Source organism: Passer domesticus, chromosome Z (genome assembly GCF_036417665.1).
Source record: "Passer domesticus isolate bPasDom1 chromosome Z, bPasDom1.hap1, whole genome shotgun sequence".
NCBI lineage: Eukaryota > Metazoa > Chordata > Aves > Passeriformes > Passeridae > Passer > Passer domesticus.
This window is the reverse complement of record NC_087512.1, coordinates 72,301,243-72,317,203: the sequence shown is the minus strand read 5'-3', so window position 1 is coordinate 72,317,203 and position 15,961 is coordinate 72,301,243. Positions and strand designations below refer to the sequence as shown.

At 41.6% G+C, this 15,961-nt stretch overlaps 2 protein-coding genes across 3 annotated transcripts in view; both read left to right on the top strand.

The window, feature by feature from the left end:
• LOC135291260 (trichohyalin-like) overlaps window positions 1-15,961 on the top strand; it is a 422,947-nt gene that overhangs the window by 1,599 nt on the left and 405,387 nt on the right. The gene's annotated exons all lie outside the window — the stretch shown is intronic.
• Window positions 4,171-15,961, top strand: part of MOB3B (MOB kinase activator 3B) — an 83,183-nt gene continuing 71,392 nt past the window's right edge. For both annotated transcript variants that reach the window (XM_064402688.1, XM_064402689.1), the window contains exon 1: window positions 4,171-4,308. The gene's annotated coding sequence lies outside the window, so the exon portion shown is untranslated. The remainder of the gene's footprint in view (window positions 4,309-15,961) is intronic.

Below are 15,961 nucleotides of genomic sequence, written 5' to 3'. Positions count from 1 at the left end.
TAAAATGAAACCCGTACATTTGATGGAGAATAGGGTAAAAATGCTGTACTTTGAAGTCTGTCATAAAAATTATCTTTAACTTTAAATTGGGTTTAACGAAGCCACAGCAATTTCTTGCAGACTCCAATCAAAGCCATAAACTGGCCACTTGAAAAAGAAAGGAGGCTGAAGCACGCTCTAATTTTATCCTGCTTTCCCAAGAAAACAATGGTTATGATAGCATCGTGGTTACATACATGTCTGTATTCTTCTCATTGTCCCCAGTCCAACTTTGATTTTGCTAGTCCTTTTCGTAAAATCGTTAAGGGATAAAAATACAAAAAATGTATCTTCCATCCTGTTATGCCAGGGTACATAAACTTTGTCATCTACCAAGGAAACAATGTGAATTTAGTCCTATCAGGCACAAGACCCCAAAACAATACAAAAAAACAGGCAGAGAAGAGCCACAGGAAAATAACCCTTGTAAGCTCTACTTACAAAATTTTGGTTCTTTCAGAGGATCCAAGCACACCTAGTACTAAACAGCAGCATCACAACATGTTATTCCTGCTAGTTCAAATTGTTTGTACCAATGTGAATTGTCCAATCTTTGTAATTCTCTGTCCTGTATTCCCAACAGTGGCAGAGACTAAGCAGTCCTCAACTATTTGATGCTAAATTAAATTGCATTTCAGTTTGCTTGTACTGACAACAATTAACCTGAAGGCCTACTTTTTTTTTCTTTAGCTGTGTATTTTGTGTAGTAGGAAGAGGAAAGAGCCTTGACTTTAACATCTTTGCTGCATGAGATTAGAATAATAAGGCACAGATGACTGAATCGACTCCTGGTTAAATTCCACTGAAGTAAATTGACTGTTGGGGTTCACAGCTCTGGTTTCTGGCTGCTCTCCCAGCAGCAAAGGAGCAACTCCCATCAAACATGCTGGTAAATGTAGCCATGGCAATGATCCAGAGTGCAACACGACTACAGAGAATGGAAAAGCAGGCATCTTTCTGTTCAGAAAGTCAGCTGTCCTTGATGTGCTTTTAAGCACTCTAGTAATTTCTGATGGTTAGTAAATAAAGGGGTTGTGAATTGAAATTCAGGAGAAGAATTGTGTCTGTAGTTTGTCCTTTCTGGGCTCTTCTTTTGTCACCAAAAATAGATTGTTCCTGAGCAAGTTCTTGATATGCTTTAATTATTATAAATCACAGAAAAGAAAATGCTGTCCTCAAAGGCACTTTCTGTCCCTGTTTGAGTGTATATAACCAAATGGATCTTGTCAACTACACCTACTGCATTTTTTGAAACATCTGTCTATGGAGCATTTAAAGGGATGAAAACTCTTAAATTCTGGTTTCTTATTTTTGTTGTCCAGTTGTTTTAACAGGACCTTGTCTGAAAATTATTTTACTGTGTCACTGGTTTTTGATCTGGCAGTGTCCTAGTATTATGTTTAGGTCTTTCCAAATACCTTAGGAAATTTGCAATTTAACAGGTTTTTTTAACCTACTCCTTCTTAGGACTGTGATCCCACAAACTCTCTGTATGCATGTTTTATTGTCTTTAATTTTGTACAGAGAAATATGAAACACAGTACTGTCAATATCAAACCTTGTTTCAGGGAAGAAAAAAGGACTGACTTTGCCTGAAAGCAGAAAATTGGTAATAATATAAAAAAGCATTTCTACCTGTGACTTAAACCTGCTTAAACCTTTCTGCTATCAGAAAAAAAAAGATTATTTCTGCTGCTATTTGTTCAGATATCTTAATGAGGAACATCACGGCTGCCTCAGAAAAAATAGAAAATTGTTTCAAAAAGGGTCACTTTTCAGGCTTTTATTACAGGGTTTGTGAAGGTGCAAGGGTTACTTCTATTATCTTTATTTGCAATTAGTCACAATAGAGTATTTCCTTCCAAGCAAAACAATCTTCTGCCCCAGTCACAACATGCTGGCAGCTTCTTAGGTACCCATCTACCTCTTCTCATCTGGTTTGGCAGCCAGTAGTTCCTAATACAACCTCTCATCTAAGAGGCCACAGATTCGGTCCTTCCCTCAGGCCAGCTAAGATTCTGCTTTGACTCTGCCACAGGGAAGCTGCTACCTCACTTCATCTCCAGTTTGAAGAGAGACAAAAGTTGGGCCCTTCTTTGACAGTACAGTCGGGATCCACAGCAGGGCAAGAGGCCACCTTCTTTGCTTTTCACAGTGGGAGAGGAAGCACAGTAGTCTTCAACAAACCTGGCTGATTTGCTGCTATTTCCTGCAACCTCTTAAGTGGACAGTTCTTGGTCAATGTTTGCCCCACTGGTCTTGTTCACAGAACACCTTCAACTTTGCATGACTATTTTTTTTTGCATCTTTGTCAGGCTGTACTCTTGTGTGACTCTGCTGCTTCCCCAAATAGGGAAATCTGGGGTTTGTTCACTCAGTGAAACCAGGATTTCCCAAACTCATTCAGCATTGCTGTTGGGTTTGACTTTTTTCCACCTAAGAACAGAGAGCTTGGCATATAACCACCCTACTTTTAGTTGGGTGTCAGTGAAATGGGTCTCTGCTGTTATTCTCTCTCTTCCCTCCCACCTCCTACCTCTCTTTTGTCTGTGGAAAAGATGGGTCAGATGGGAAGGTGTAAGAAATCTTTGTAGGCATGAAAAAGAAAGAACTTTTTTCCAGCTTGTGTATATATATAGTCATCTGGGAGAATGTATGTTATGGTTGGGTTTTTTCCCTACTGAGATAATCAGTACAATGAAACTGCGAAGGTGGGTATTTCTATACACCTGACTGTGTATAGAAATACCCACTGAGACATACACCCATAAATGTCATAGGTTAGATATACCAAAAATCTCATTAGCTGATAAAACAGTAACATACTGTTATTTATTCTATCAGTCAACCCTGAAATAAGGGTCCATTTCTATGCTGATGACTACCACATCAGGTGGGATAATGTTACGGAGATAAACTCCTCCATAGCACCGTGTCTGCAAGGAGCTCTGTGAAAAAGGGCCATGGGGCCAAGGTTTTTACTGCTGTTGCTACAGATTCTATGCTTGGTCAAAGTCTCACATTTGTTGCTTAAACTGAAGTTACATTTTCCCCCAAAACCTAATTTAGGTTTTAGGTCTCTTCCCAGAGGCTGCGGGAAGTAATTTGTCCTGCTCTCGTCTGCAGTTGAGCAGGCTCATGTGGAGTCCAGTGTGCAGTTTTGGGTGCCATAACAGAAGGCATAAAGCCATTAAAGAGGGTGTAAAGGAGGATCACAAAGATGGTGAAGGGCCTTGAGGTGAAGCCATATGAGGAGCAGCTGCACTTGGTCTGTTCAGCCTGGACGAGACTGAAGGGACACCTCATTGCAGTTACACGTTCTTTGCGAGGGGAAGAGGAGAGGCAGGCACTGATCTCTTCTCTCCATTACATGAATTTGTGACCAGTGTCACAAATCACAAATTCACAAAGTTTGTGAATCAGGTGACCAGTGACAGGACACAAGGGAATGGCCTAAAGTTGTGTCAGGGAAGGTTTAGGCTGGCGATCAGGAGAAGGTTCTTTACCCACAGGGTGGTTGGGTACTGGAACAGGGTCCCCAGCACCAAGCCTAACAGAAGCATTTGGACAAAGGTCTCAGGTACATGCTGTAACTCTTGGGGATGTACTGTGCAGGGCCAGGAGTTGGATTTGATGATGCAGGTGGGCCCCTCCCAGTTCAGGATGAGTTGTGATTCTGTGGGACGCGGGCAGACCCTCCGGCAGGGCCGGGTGTGCCGGGGCCGGGGCAGTGCCTGCCGGGGCCGGGGCAGTGCCTGCCGGGGCAGTGCGTGCCGGGGCCGGGGCAGCGAGTGCCGGGGCCGCGAGTGCCGGGGCCGCGAGTGCCGGGGCCGCGAGTGCCGGGGCCGCGAGTGCCGGGGCCGCGAGTGCCGGGGCCGCGAGTGCCGGGGCCGCGAGTGCCGGGGCCGCGAGTGCCGGGGCCGCGGGCCGCGCTGGGCCCGGGACACGCCGCGCACGGGCAGGGGCGCACCGCCCGCCAGGGGGCGCCCTCCGCCGCGGCAGGGCTGCGCGGGGCCCGGGGCCGGCGGGGGTGGCGCCCGGGGGGGCGGGACGGGCGCCGAGCCGAGCCGAGCCGAGCCGAGCCGAGCCGAGCCGAGCCGAGCCGAGCCGAGCCGAGCCGAGCCGAGCCGAGCCGAGCCGAGCCGAGCCGAGCCGAGCCGAGCCGAGTTGACTTCACGAGGGGGAGCCAAGCCAGGCTGTCGCGTTCTTTTCCCGGCCCTCAGGCGAGGAAGGCACCTGAAGGGGCGGCGGCGCCCAGAGGGGTGCGAGGTAAGGCGGGGGCGGTTGCGGTGGGTCAGGGCGGCGGGTCGGTCCCGCCGCCTGCAAACTTCCCGCAGTGATCGGGACGCGTTTGCGGTGCGGCAGCCGCTTGCCCGCTCCCTGCTGCTTTCGGTCCAAGTGGAGGTGACAGCCCTGCTCAGCTCCTCCGACCCCGCGGGGATGCCGTGCTCGGGGACCTGGCTGGTGCCGGCCCCGCGGGGAGAGGCTCCTGCTCCCCCGCGGCCGCGCTGCCCTGGCGTCCCGGGCCTCCTCCTTCGGCGGGCGGGGGCGGAGCTGCCTCTGCTCCCGGCCGGACCGACAGGTGGTGGTGGGCGCTGCCGGGGAGGAGGGCGCGGTGCGGGTGAGCGCGCCTCGCTCCGAGCAGCAGCGGCTGGGCTGCAGCCCGCACGAAGGTGCGCTTTCCCAAGTACTCTTCTTTCTTTTTTTTTTTTCCCTTTTTTTTTCTTTTTTTTTTTCCCCTTTCGTTTTTATTTTTTTTCTTTCTGTTTTTTTTTTTTTTTTTTTTTTTTTTTTTTTTTTTTTTTTTTGGCGACGGCGGGAGGGTTTGTTTGTTTATTTGTTGGTTTCCCTTTTCCCCATCCCGTATCTCAGAGGTAGGTCGCTGTGTCCTTCCTCCAGAGCTCCAGCAGCCGGCTCGGTCCTGCCCGGGAGCCGCGGGCTCTCTGGACCTGTTTCCCGAGCGCGGGAGGGCCGGGCCGGGCTGGGCGCAGAGCTCCCGTCGCTTCTTCGCACCGTGCTGTGGCGCCGGGACGCGAGGTCCGGAGCCCTGCGTGCTGGTCCTGCTGTAACCGTGTTGAGCAAAGGCGTGGGAGACTCAGCCAGCAGCTCGTCGTCTTCTGTAGCAAACGCTGAGACACAGCCTCTTAAAAATGGCAGTTTTGCTGCACTTTCTTTAATGCTGTGGGCGAAGTTAGGGTCTCAAGGAACGTGCTATGCAGCTGATCTGCCAGGTCTTTGAGGAGACACAGGCTCAGGGTGCTGGATTTTACTTTTAATTTGCAAAGTTGCTCAAGGAAAAATGGTTTGTGTTAAACGTCTAGTTCCCTAGTGGAACACAGTATTTGAAATCCCTGCAAGTGTTTGCAATCACAGTGTGACAGCTTGACAGCTGGCCTCTGGGAGACTGACCCAGGGCTTGTTACAGAGAAATGTGTAATTGCCGGTGCAAGGACTCACACGCCCTAGAGGTACCCGCTGTTGGCTAAAAAGAGAACCACAGTGCAAGCGCGGGCAAAGGCTCCTGGAGAGTACTGCTTGAAGCTGATTGACCCTGCAGATCATCTGTCTTCTGGCAAGACTGCTGCCAGCCGGCATTTGAAGATGCAGAAGCCTTCTTGCTCCCATTTGATGATCAAATCAGCCCGTTCTGGGACTGGTTGTGGACAGCTTTCATAAATTAAATATTCTGATTGAATAGCTGTATGGTTGTCTAAAGGATAAAGGTGTTTGAGGACCCTTCCCACCCCTGCTTATATTTCAACAACTTCTTAAATTGTCATCGGGATTGCTTCTACTCTCCAAGCCTTTTAGTTGTATTTTACATGCAGTAGGTAGAGGAGAGCCCGTTTCCCTCTTTTCCACAGCAAAGCATGTTATTAAAGATTTGCACACATCTCTGAGTGGGCCAATAATTGTCACCTGTGAGCAGGTTATGCTTCTCTGCTCCATGGAGCACAGAAAGGAGCATTCCTGGAGCCCAAAAAACAAAAATCCCCAAACATAGCAAAAAAAAACCCCACCAAAAAAAACCCCAACAACAACAACAACAACAACAAAACACCAAAAAAAAAAAAAACCCACACACCAGAAGGAGGAAACGGATGGTTTTTAAACAGACAATATACGCATCTGAAAGCATACTGTAGAGTAGAAAGAGAAGCAGCACAAGGTAGAGTACAGTCAAGCAATACTGAATTCCAGAAAGTGCTAAAGAGAAAAGGAGGTGGGTGCAGAATGGCAGGATGTTGCTTGGCATCAGGCCTCTTGCAACGATGATTTTGTGCAGTTTGCTGATGTGTCGGTGTAGTAGCTGATGCTGCTTAGAATGCATTAGTGAATAATGTGAGACTTGGGACTGGACCAGATCACTTCAGTTTCTTTGCTGGTGTTTCTCTCCTGAAAAATATTCTTCATTAGCTGCCAGCAAAGCAGGTCCCTGGGGAAGGTACTTGTGTTTTGGAACAGAAACTGAAAGAACCAGAGAGGTCCTAGTGCCCTGGGAACAAGGACCACAGAATACAGAATTTGGAATAGCAGTTGTTTAAAAATGTTATAGGACAAATGTGGTATTTGTCTTTGTTTAATATTTAGTCTTTATCACTAGTTAGCTAAACTGAGATTTCAGATGGAATTTTCTTAGACAAAACACAATGCTATTTTCAGTCTTCTGTTTTAGGGCATTATCTCAGGTTTAGATGATTCGGTACCTTTGACAGATAGATGAATGTCTTGTGAGCCTCTTCTGAGCCAGGGACTTAGGCAAGACCTATCCAGATAAGAACGAGAGAGAAACCAATAATGAGTCAGCTAGAACTGGAATTTTAAGCTAAGTAATGTAGAAGTAAATTTATTTCCAGAGAAACTACACTGTGCTGTTCCACTAAGGTGTTCTGGTGATGGGTAATTAGCATATTAGTATATTAAAGGAGAAATACTTACAAAGGAACTGCAGGTATGGCTGAAGATCAGTTATACATAGTGTAACTGAGAGGTTCTTTTAAAGGCATATGGACCAGACAAGAAAAACAGAAGAGGTTTTGCTCACTGTTCTTGTTACCCAGTCTTGCTGTAACACTCCCCTTTCTCTTTTGCGTTGGTTCTCATATGCAGTTGGTGTTCTCTTAAAGTCTTTCCCTTTGAACAAAAGTATGGATTTTATTGTTTTGGTGTTTTGGATAACTTTTTGTTTGTCTGATGGGCTCAGGAAAAGGTTCAACAACTATTAAAACAGGACAAGGATGTGAGATTGGAAAGAGGGAAAGGGTAGAAGAATGTAAAACTGGGTCATTGGTCACTGTTGTTTGATTTTCCCTGGAAAGATAAAAGGGGACTTAGTCTAATCAAGTAGTTTAATGGGAACATGCTTTTTAACAGCAGGGGGCTCTTTGGCCAAGAATTTCTAAGAATTGTTTGGGCTAGGAAATCTGTCATCTCTTTTAAGCTAAGACTGCTTCTGTGCTGCTTCTGCTGTTGAGAGCATTTGCTTACCATGCCAATACAATCAAATTTTATTTTTTTTTTATTTTGAAGATTCAGCATACCCTTATGCTGACAAAAGGTGTAGGTTTTTAAGCTAGAAAGATTTCAGTAATAATAAAATTTATTATTTTATTAATAAAAATAATAGCATACAGTATATCCAGGTGGTTGGTAATAGATGACCAACCAATTTCTGTCATAAAAATAACTCTCCACTGTAGTGAGCATTAGTTTTGGAGTTTGGATTTTTGTTTTTTGTGATTTAGCACTTATTACCATTTGGGTATAGAAAAATGAAAAAAATTACACTGCTTTGAAGTTTTAAAGCAAATCTAGCAGATAGAAGAATTCACCCTCTGAAGAGGGTGCTGAAGTCGTGTTTAAAGCAGCTTCATGAGCCCTGATACCATAAACTTCCAATGTCCTGAAACTGGAAAGGTGTGACTGGGAGCTGATTTCTGTGTGGTTATTAATTCCTTGCTTCAGCTCTTCATCTCAGCAGAATTGCAGTTTGTCTTGTGCAGCTCACAACGTCTGTATTTCAAAGTAATCCAACTTTTCATTGATCACTACAATATGGTACAAATGCTAGCAGTGATCACTTCAGATGATGCTTCCTGCAGGATATGAGCTTTAACTTTTTCTTCTTGTAACCAAGAAAAAAAAAATCAAGAGGATCTTGAAATTGTCTTTTTTTTTTTCTTAAAAGAAATTTTAAGTAGCTTTGAAATTGTTACTAATTCTAAGAATTAGTAATTATTTTCACTTTCCCATTTTAGTATCTCCCTCCCTCCCCCCAAACCCCCTTTGTTCTTGTAGCCACTAGCATGGTATTAGAGTGCTTGGTTAAGATAGACATTGAAGTCGTGTCTATTCACAGATATATCAAAGCCAATACACTGAAAAAACCTGAACAAACAGACGTGGGTTTATTTCTTTTGCTCTCCAGTTACAGCAGTGATAGGAAGTTGCAAAAAGTTTAATTTTAAGAGTTATATGTAACAACAGTAGTCTAAAATTTTTCATGAGAACGTTCAGTACTTAATTTTTAAGTACTCATTTGAAGAAAAAGTCAATACTTAGTTTATTTGACTTTAAATAGTAGAAGACCATATTCAGTTTCAGCAAATGCAGTTCTTTCCACAGGAGTAGAAAGTTGCATATTGTTTCTTCAAGTAGGGTTAAGACTGAATTCCAGGTGAGAAATGTGAAATTAGTATCAGTTACAGTTACTTCTTTTTTCTTCTATAAGATACAGTTAACTGTAACTTGTAAAAGCACAGCTGTGTTCCCTATAAAAGCTTAGCTGATATCAGTTAGGTAAGTTTACTTGGATACTCCAGATTATCATCTAATGAGGTCTCTCTTCCCCCCTTTCAAAAAAATCCAAGCAATCATGCATTTTGGAAGTGTGAGTCACAATTGACAATGAGGACTGCATAGAAGTACCTCCCCAGAAGAGCAGATGGAGGAAGTGAATGTTTCCACACTGTCCAGGGACGACCTCTTTTTAGCTTGAGGTGCTGTCATTACCTAACCAAAACGTGCTGTGATTCCATGAAGAACTGATAGAATCCAGTTGGAGTCCAGTAGGCTGTGCAAGGTTGTTGCCAGTCATACCTGCTGAAGCCTGTACTAACTCTTGGCTTTTTAGAGACTGGAATCCGAGTGCAGAACAGAGCAAAGAAAGTGAAATATAAATATAGGTACGTTGATCCGACCTTACATCATCTGGCCTGATACATTATGCATAGGGAAACCTCAAGCTCATGGCCTTCAGTTTGTCAAGTTCCTTGAGTTTGGTGTCCAAAATTGGTTTACGTTAATTCCCCACAGTAACCACACAGTAAAAGCAGCAAATTAAGGAAAAAAAGTTCCAAATTAAGCGTATGTGAACATATTCTGCAGACATCAAACATCACTTCAGTGTCAACGTAGTTGTAAAGTCTTTAAATTGGTAAAACAGAGACTGACTAATGAAGTTGGGAATGTTACATTATCTATGTGCCAAACTGCTCTTATGTTTCCCATACAAACAGTTAAGAACTGAGCTCTTCTGTTGGTGATTGAAAGCAGAATTATATTCAGGAGTCTGAAACCCATTCTTTCCTCCCTGTCTCTGTAAAGCAGAAGCATGTGAAAGGGGAGTGGGTGGACCTGATCTCTCTAGCCCAGTGTCTAATTTGGATGCCTAAAATGAGGCAGCTGTAAATACCCTGTTGTTGCATTCCTGGAATAAGGAATTATACCAATCCATTACAATAGCTGCATGCAGAATCAGTTTTACTTCACCCCCCCCCCCCCCCCCCCCTAGTGGGAAGAGATTTTTAGATATATATTTCATTTGAGTAAAGGAAAGGAAGGCAACCCAAGTTAAAATCCAGACTTCTTAGAATAGAAAAATCTTGAGATTCAGTCCACAGGTAATGGTAATAGTACTTCATTTTTTTTTCCAAATAATCCCTTTTTCTTCCCGAGTTCCAGAAGTCATGGACATATTTTAACTCTTCTCCTTACATTCAAGTTTGACACATTAAATTTATGATAAAAATATATGAGAAATCAGATATTCTTGAAGGTATATGAAATCTGAGGTGGAAAAAATCTATGTTAGAAGTCATCCAGTTTTCAAATGTATAGGAAGTGATACAGAGACCATAGGGTATTCAAGGTGTCTTGAGTAGCAGTTCAACTCATGAAGATGATAATTTGAAGTACTGCTTGATTCTGCCTGAATGAAGGAAAGAAAGATAGAAGAGGAATGGAAGAAATTTGCTAATATGTGTTCATACAGTAGTTCTTTTCAGATTAATTTTGTCTGCTTATGAACTTGAAGCACATTGAATGCATACATATTTTATATAGTGTTGTGAATCAATGTGTCCTGACAATCTATGCTGTAGTTATTCAATATGCTGTATAGAAAGCTATATACATAAATCTGTCTATATATATATATAAATATATAGTTCATATATGTATATTCCATATCTATAAATATATCTCCATAGGCTATGGAGACAATTATTCTTGCAAAATAAAGATCAAAGCTGGTAATTGACTCTTCTGTTTGGGAGGACTACCTGTTGTTATTTTTTGAGTTTAAAGATCTTTTGGTCAACTTAAATTCTCATCTCTTTTGTAATATAAGATCTTCATAATGCATAAGGCTACAGGAAGGTCTGTCTTCCTTATACATGTCTGCATCTTGTACATTTTTCCTGAGTTAGTGAAATACTGCAAATATAAAATCTATGCAGTCATGTATGTAAATTTTTCAGGTTGTAAAACAGCTGTTATTTTATGTGAACAGACTGCAAAACCTTTTTTTAAATAGTGCAAAGAGACAATACAGGAGCAATACCTATTTGTATTTTTAAAGACCTTCTACAGAAGCAATGATACCAAATGCCCTTTCATTTGAGTACTCTACATGTTTAACTTAGAGCACTGAATGTTTTTTGAAAACAATCCCAACTGTCAATTTGAAAATTATTAAAATGTGGATATAAAAAACATATCAAGATAGGGGAAATCATTGTATTATTAAAAAGAAACAAAACATAGAAGATTTTACCTCTTTATGTGGCTTTTTTTTTCAAAAGACTGTCAAAAATTATATGACATGTTCTCAGTTCCATTTGAACTGCTTCCCAGGAACAATGGCTGTATTGCTTATCTTTTAAGAATTTGGTGATTCTTTGAAAGTACTTTTTTATGCTATATGTTGAGCTTTTTAGGATCCATGTTTGGAAACTGTTTCTTGCTTTTGATTGTTCTTCTGACAAACATGTCTCCAGTTCTTCAATTTGATGATGAATTCCATTTTGGAAGTTTTCAATCTTGCTTGTATTCCAAACATCAACAGGAAGATTTTTGCTAAATAGTTGGAAGATGTGTTGAAGGAACTCGTAGATGATCCTTATGATGTTCTTCTGTGTGACCTTGGTAATCTCTACAGGGAATCTGAAATCAGTTGTTTCGCTGAGACATTGCTGGGGAAAATAACCACCCATTTTCCACAGAAAGTTCATGATATGGTAGTTCACTTTGTTTCCTTGGAAAAGACAAACTGAATATGAGACTTTGATATACAATGCCATTATCATGCAAATTTGCAGTAAACTTCTCTGAACCATAATGGTCATGCTGATGAAGCAGTCAGCACTATTTTCCTTTCCTTTTTGCAGATCTGTAAGTTTGCAGTTCCTCGGTTGTCTTGCCTTGCTCACATGCTTCTCTTTCACATCTCTGAATTTATTTCATCTGTATGACATGCTGGGTATTACTCACTGTGTGGGAGTTGCTCTTTCTAACAGCTATGGTCCTGCCAAGGTTTACTGTTTATTTCAGTTCACACGATTGCAAAGGTTTTGCTCATTTCTGCTGTATTTAATTGAAAATATGAGTAAATCAGTCAATCTAGTGATTCAGAGGATATTGACAGATTAGCAGGTTAGAATATGGTAAGAGCATTTCATCTTCTTGCATTCTTACTAGAATTGGCAGTCCTGCTTGAAAAAATTTACTTTTATGCTTAAGTTGGCAAAGACAGTAAAGGATAATCACATCCCTGGCTAACAGATATGCAATCAAAGCAAGATGTAATTTTATTGATTTAAGAACAGATATCTTTCTAGTAGGATAAACTGTTTTGTTTGGGCAATGACTTAAATTTTATTAGCAAAATAACCTTGTTTTTGACACTAACACTGACTCACTAGGGGCATATGTTGCTATGACTAAGTTGGCCAAAAAAAGAAGTATATACAACTCTTAAGAGAGATGCCTTTTTCTCCAAAATCTCTGATAGTTCACTGTTTAGAGAAGCTTTGTTCTACTCCATCTCTTGATGAATCAGCCTCAGTTTTTAAATCCATAAAGGAAAGCATGCTTTTACCTAAAAAAAAGGGGGAAATCCTTAAATTTCAGAGAAAACTCTTGTTCTGAAGCCTCCTCCTGTTGTCTTGAAGTGGTTTCTTTCACCTGGTGTGTGAGAGAGTCTGGCTCTGCTCATCCACTCAAATGCAAAAGAAAGCATCTTTTAAATCCAAACCAGTCAAATAAGTATTTGTCCACAGTTATTTGGTTTATTGCTCTTAAATCCTATTCCTTTTGACTCTCTTGTTCCTCTCAGGTCTGGGTCATTAGTAAACAGATTTAAAGCTTCTGTGCCTTACCTTGTGAGATATATAGAGCTTTCTGACTCAATCATTTAACTTGCACAATAAATCTCATCCTAGAAAAGACAGCAACATTCTAGCATGTAGAAACTCATGAGTAAGTTTAATGTCTCCAATTGGCCACTCTGTGAGTTGCAGGAATGGCCATAAAGCTGCCCCAAAAATCAGTGCTGTAACTTTACTTAGCCCTTACAGATAATTTTTACTGAATATGTGTCACTGCTGTTTATAAAAAATTCATTTTCTCTCTGGTTTTACTGGAACTAGAGGATCTCCTGGGGATTCCTTGATATGTGGTCCCCTCATTCATTGTAAAAAGATTCTCCAGCATCATAATGTTTCCATGTTTTCAATGACCCTTACTGCCTAAAAATGTCACCTTGATTCAGGCCAGAAGAGTGCATGTGTGTTTGTGCAGGGGAAGTAGGGACCTTTCAGGCCCCAGGCCCCCTGCTTATCATGTTTCTTTCACCTTTGTAATGCCAGTCTCTTTTCTTTCCACAGTAACGTGGTAATCAATCTAGCCTAAGTATGACCCCAGTTAGGGTGACCTAACTGTTAGGTTAACAGTTTCAAAAAGACAATACTTTCCATCAAGATTCTCTCAGTACAAACCAACAGATCACTTCCAATTTGACAAATATGGAATATAAAAAATGACATGTATAAAACTTGGCAGACCCCTCCTGCTTGTTTTAAAGTTGCGTGTATCACTGGTTGATTATTTCCCTGAGTCTGACCAGCAACAGAACTAAAATCCTTATTTCCCATATGGTCTTTATTTTGATTCATACTCTCTTCATCCTTCCCCACTCCTATGTTATATGTTATGAAAAGGAGGGAACTAACATTCACACATCTGCCTCACCCCCCCTTGCAACACACAATCTTTGCCTTAGTACATGACATCAGCATCTCCTCCCAACATACCCTTTTTCTGAATACCTGGGTCTCTATACAGTGTCATAAAAGCATCAACATAAACCAAAACTGATCCCATTTACCAAGACAGCAACAAAACACCAACTCCAAAATAAAACCACAAAAATCCATTTTCCCCATTCTCCAATTTATAAGGTGTCCTCCACTGCTTACAATATGTATTCATTTTATCTTTAGTCATGGGATCTTCCCCAGCTTACTCCAGCTTTTCAAAATAAACCCCCAAGAGCTACAGGGTAGAATTGTGGACTAGTTTGCCAATACTCAATTGCCCAATTCCTTAATCCTTAGGTCCAGACCTCTAATACAAATAATTTTTTACTCTCTGCTCCAACTCCTTGTTGTCAGAGAAAGGAAAAGCACTCTCTTCCATCACACAGTTTTGTGCGTAACAATTTTAATGCCTAGGCATTTGTTTATTTATTCCTTGTTCTGATCTCTTGTTGTTATTTACACACTGCTCTGACCTTATGTCAGCAAAGACAGGAGGACACCTCCTCTCTTTCGCACGCTATTTATGTTGTGTACATTGACAGTCATTGTTCCAAATCTTCCTTATCAAATTTACACAGAGCTTGAAGTTTTCAACTACCAATCCCACTGATCAGCCCAGGACTGGTCGCACTGATCAGCTATAACAATATGAAATTTGATACTCACCGGTCTAGAAATTCACACCACTTTTGCCCTTGTTCAAATACCTCTGGAGTATTTCAGTTATACCTCTGAACCTTTCAGTTGCTCTCCACCTTGATGCTGGAGAGGATTTGATGGAGTCTCCTACCAAACTTGTGCAAATCCTATTTGATCTGATTCTCCTTTGCTGGTGGCAGCAAGGTGATCCAGGCAAGGCAAGAGTTTATAACTCCCATTTGGATCACCAAGACTGTTGCCCCAAAATGGGTTATTTCACCTGTTAATGCAAGAGGCTCCACGCACAGAGCTGAGGTATTTGATTTATTTGTAGTTCTGCACAGAAAGGGGTGCTAGGTGGCAAACCCACAAATGCAGCATATAGACGATCAAAACTTTTTACTGTTTCTACATTTTAGCAAACAAAGGCATTAATGTTCATTTGTTGCAAGTTACATAATTCTGTTATTAATTAGTATTCTGTCTTCTCTTGGTTAAATAATTCCCTTACTTCTTTTGCTAATTTGTCTGCTTACTCAGTCTTTCTCTTCCTTGAGTTAGTTATTTTCCCTTGCCAGAATTACTCTTTACCCAGTTGAAGTGTTAGCTTTCTACTTCCTTATCTTGGGAGTTCTGCCAAAAGACCTTGTGGCTTATCAATTCTGCATTCTTTGTGTTTACTCTCAGTGGTACATCGCTCTCCCCCAGCTCTGCTAACCTCCTGCTAGGTCTGTGATCATTGAAGCATGACAAGCCCTAAACCTTAACAATTGACTATTCTATGAGCAAGTAGTTAATCTTTCTAATACCTGGACATCACTCCCATGAAAACAAACTCTCCAGGAGACTGAATTTACTTGTGTTGGTAGCAAAATGTCCCATCTTCAGGACTGCTCCAGATGGTGTAAGGCCAAAACTTTTCTCCCAGGGTCTGGCTTATATACTTCTCTGACTATCAGGTCTGGGGGCCAAGTTGTAGTAGGACTGCAGATAGGCACCACGGGATGAATTATCAGTGTCTGAATCAATCTGAGCCTTTGATAATGACACTTATAAGAATGTGCCACATAAGCACTGTGGCTTGAAATTGAAGTGCTTGGTTGGTTCCTGAATATGCATTAACAAAGTGCCATGTTTCTATGTATCACTGACTTCCTCTAATGCAGTACCAGCTTTTTGAACTGATTCCTATAATCACAATATAGGAAGTCACTGGTGGTTGAAAAGGAAGACTGAGTTGAACATTAAGATAAGCAAAAATTACAAAGTATTTAGCAGGCAGATTTGCTTTTCTTCTTGTGGGAATCTTTATGGATTGCTAATTCTAAAAGTGAACCAAAGTGTTATTAAATCTGCATAATTACAGGAATATTTGAAAAATAATATGGAAAACGCATAAACACAGAAATATTTGACATTGTCCTGATATTGTCTGGAAAGGGGTTCGTTTTTTCTTAATTGCATGCTGTGTTTTAGATTCAGCAGGAGGATAGTGTTGATGAAACACTACTGATTTGGCTGTTGCCATTAGGACTGTTGTTTCCTGTGCTCTGCCAATGAACAAGTGCACAAGAAGTTGGAAGGGAGCCCAGCCAAGACAGCTGACCTGAACTGGTCAAAGAGATATTCCACACAATAGAACATCATACCAGTATATAAACTGGGAGGAGTTGTACAGGAGCCGC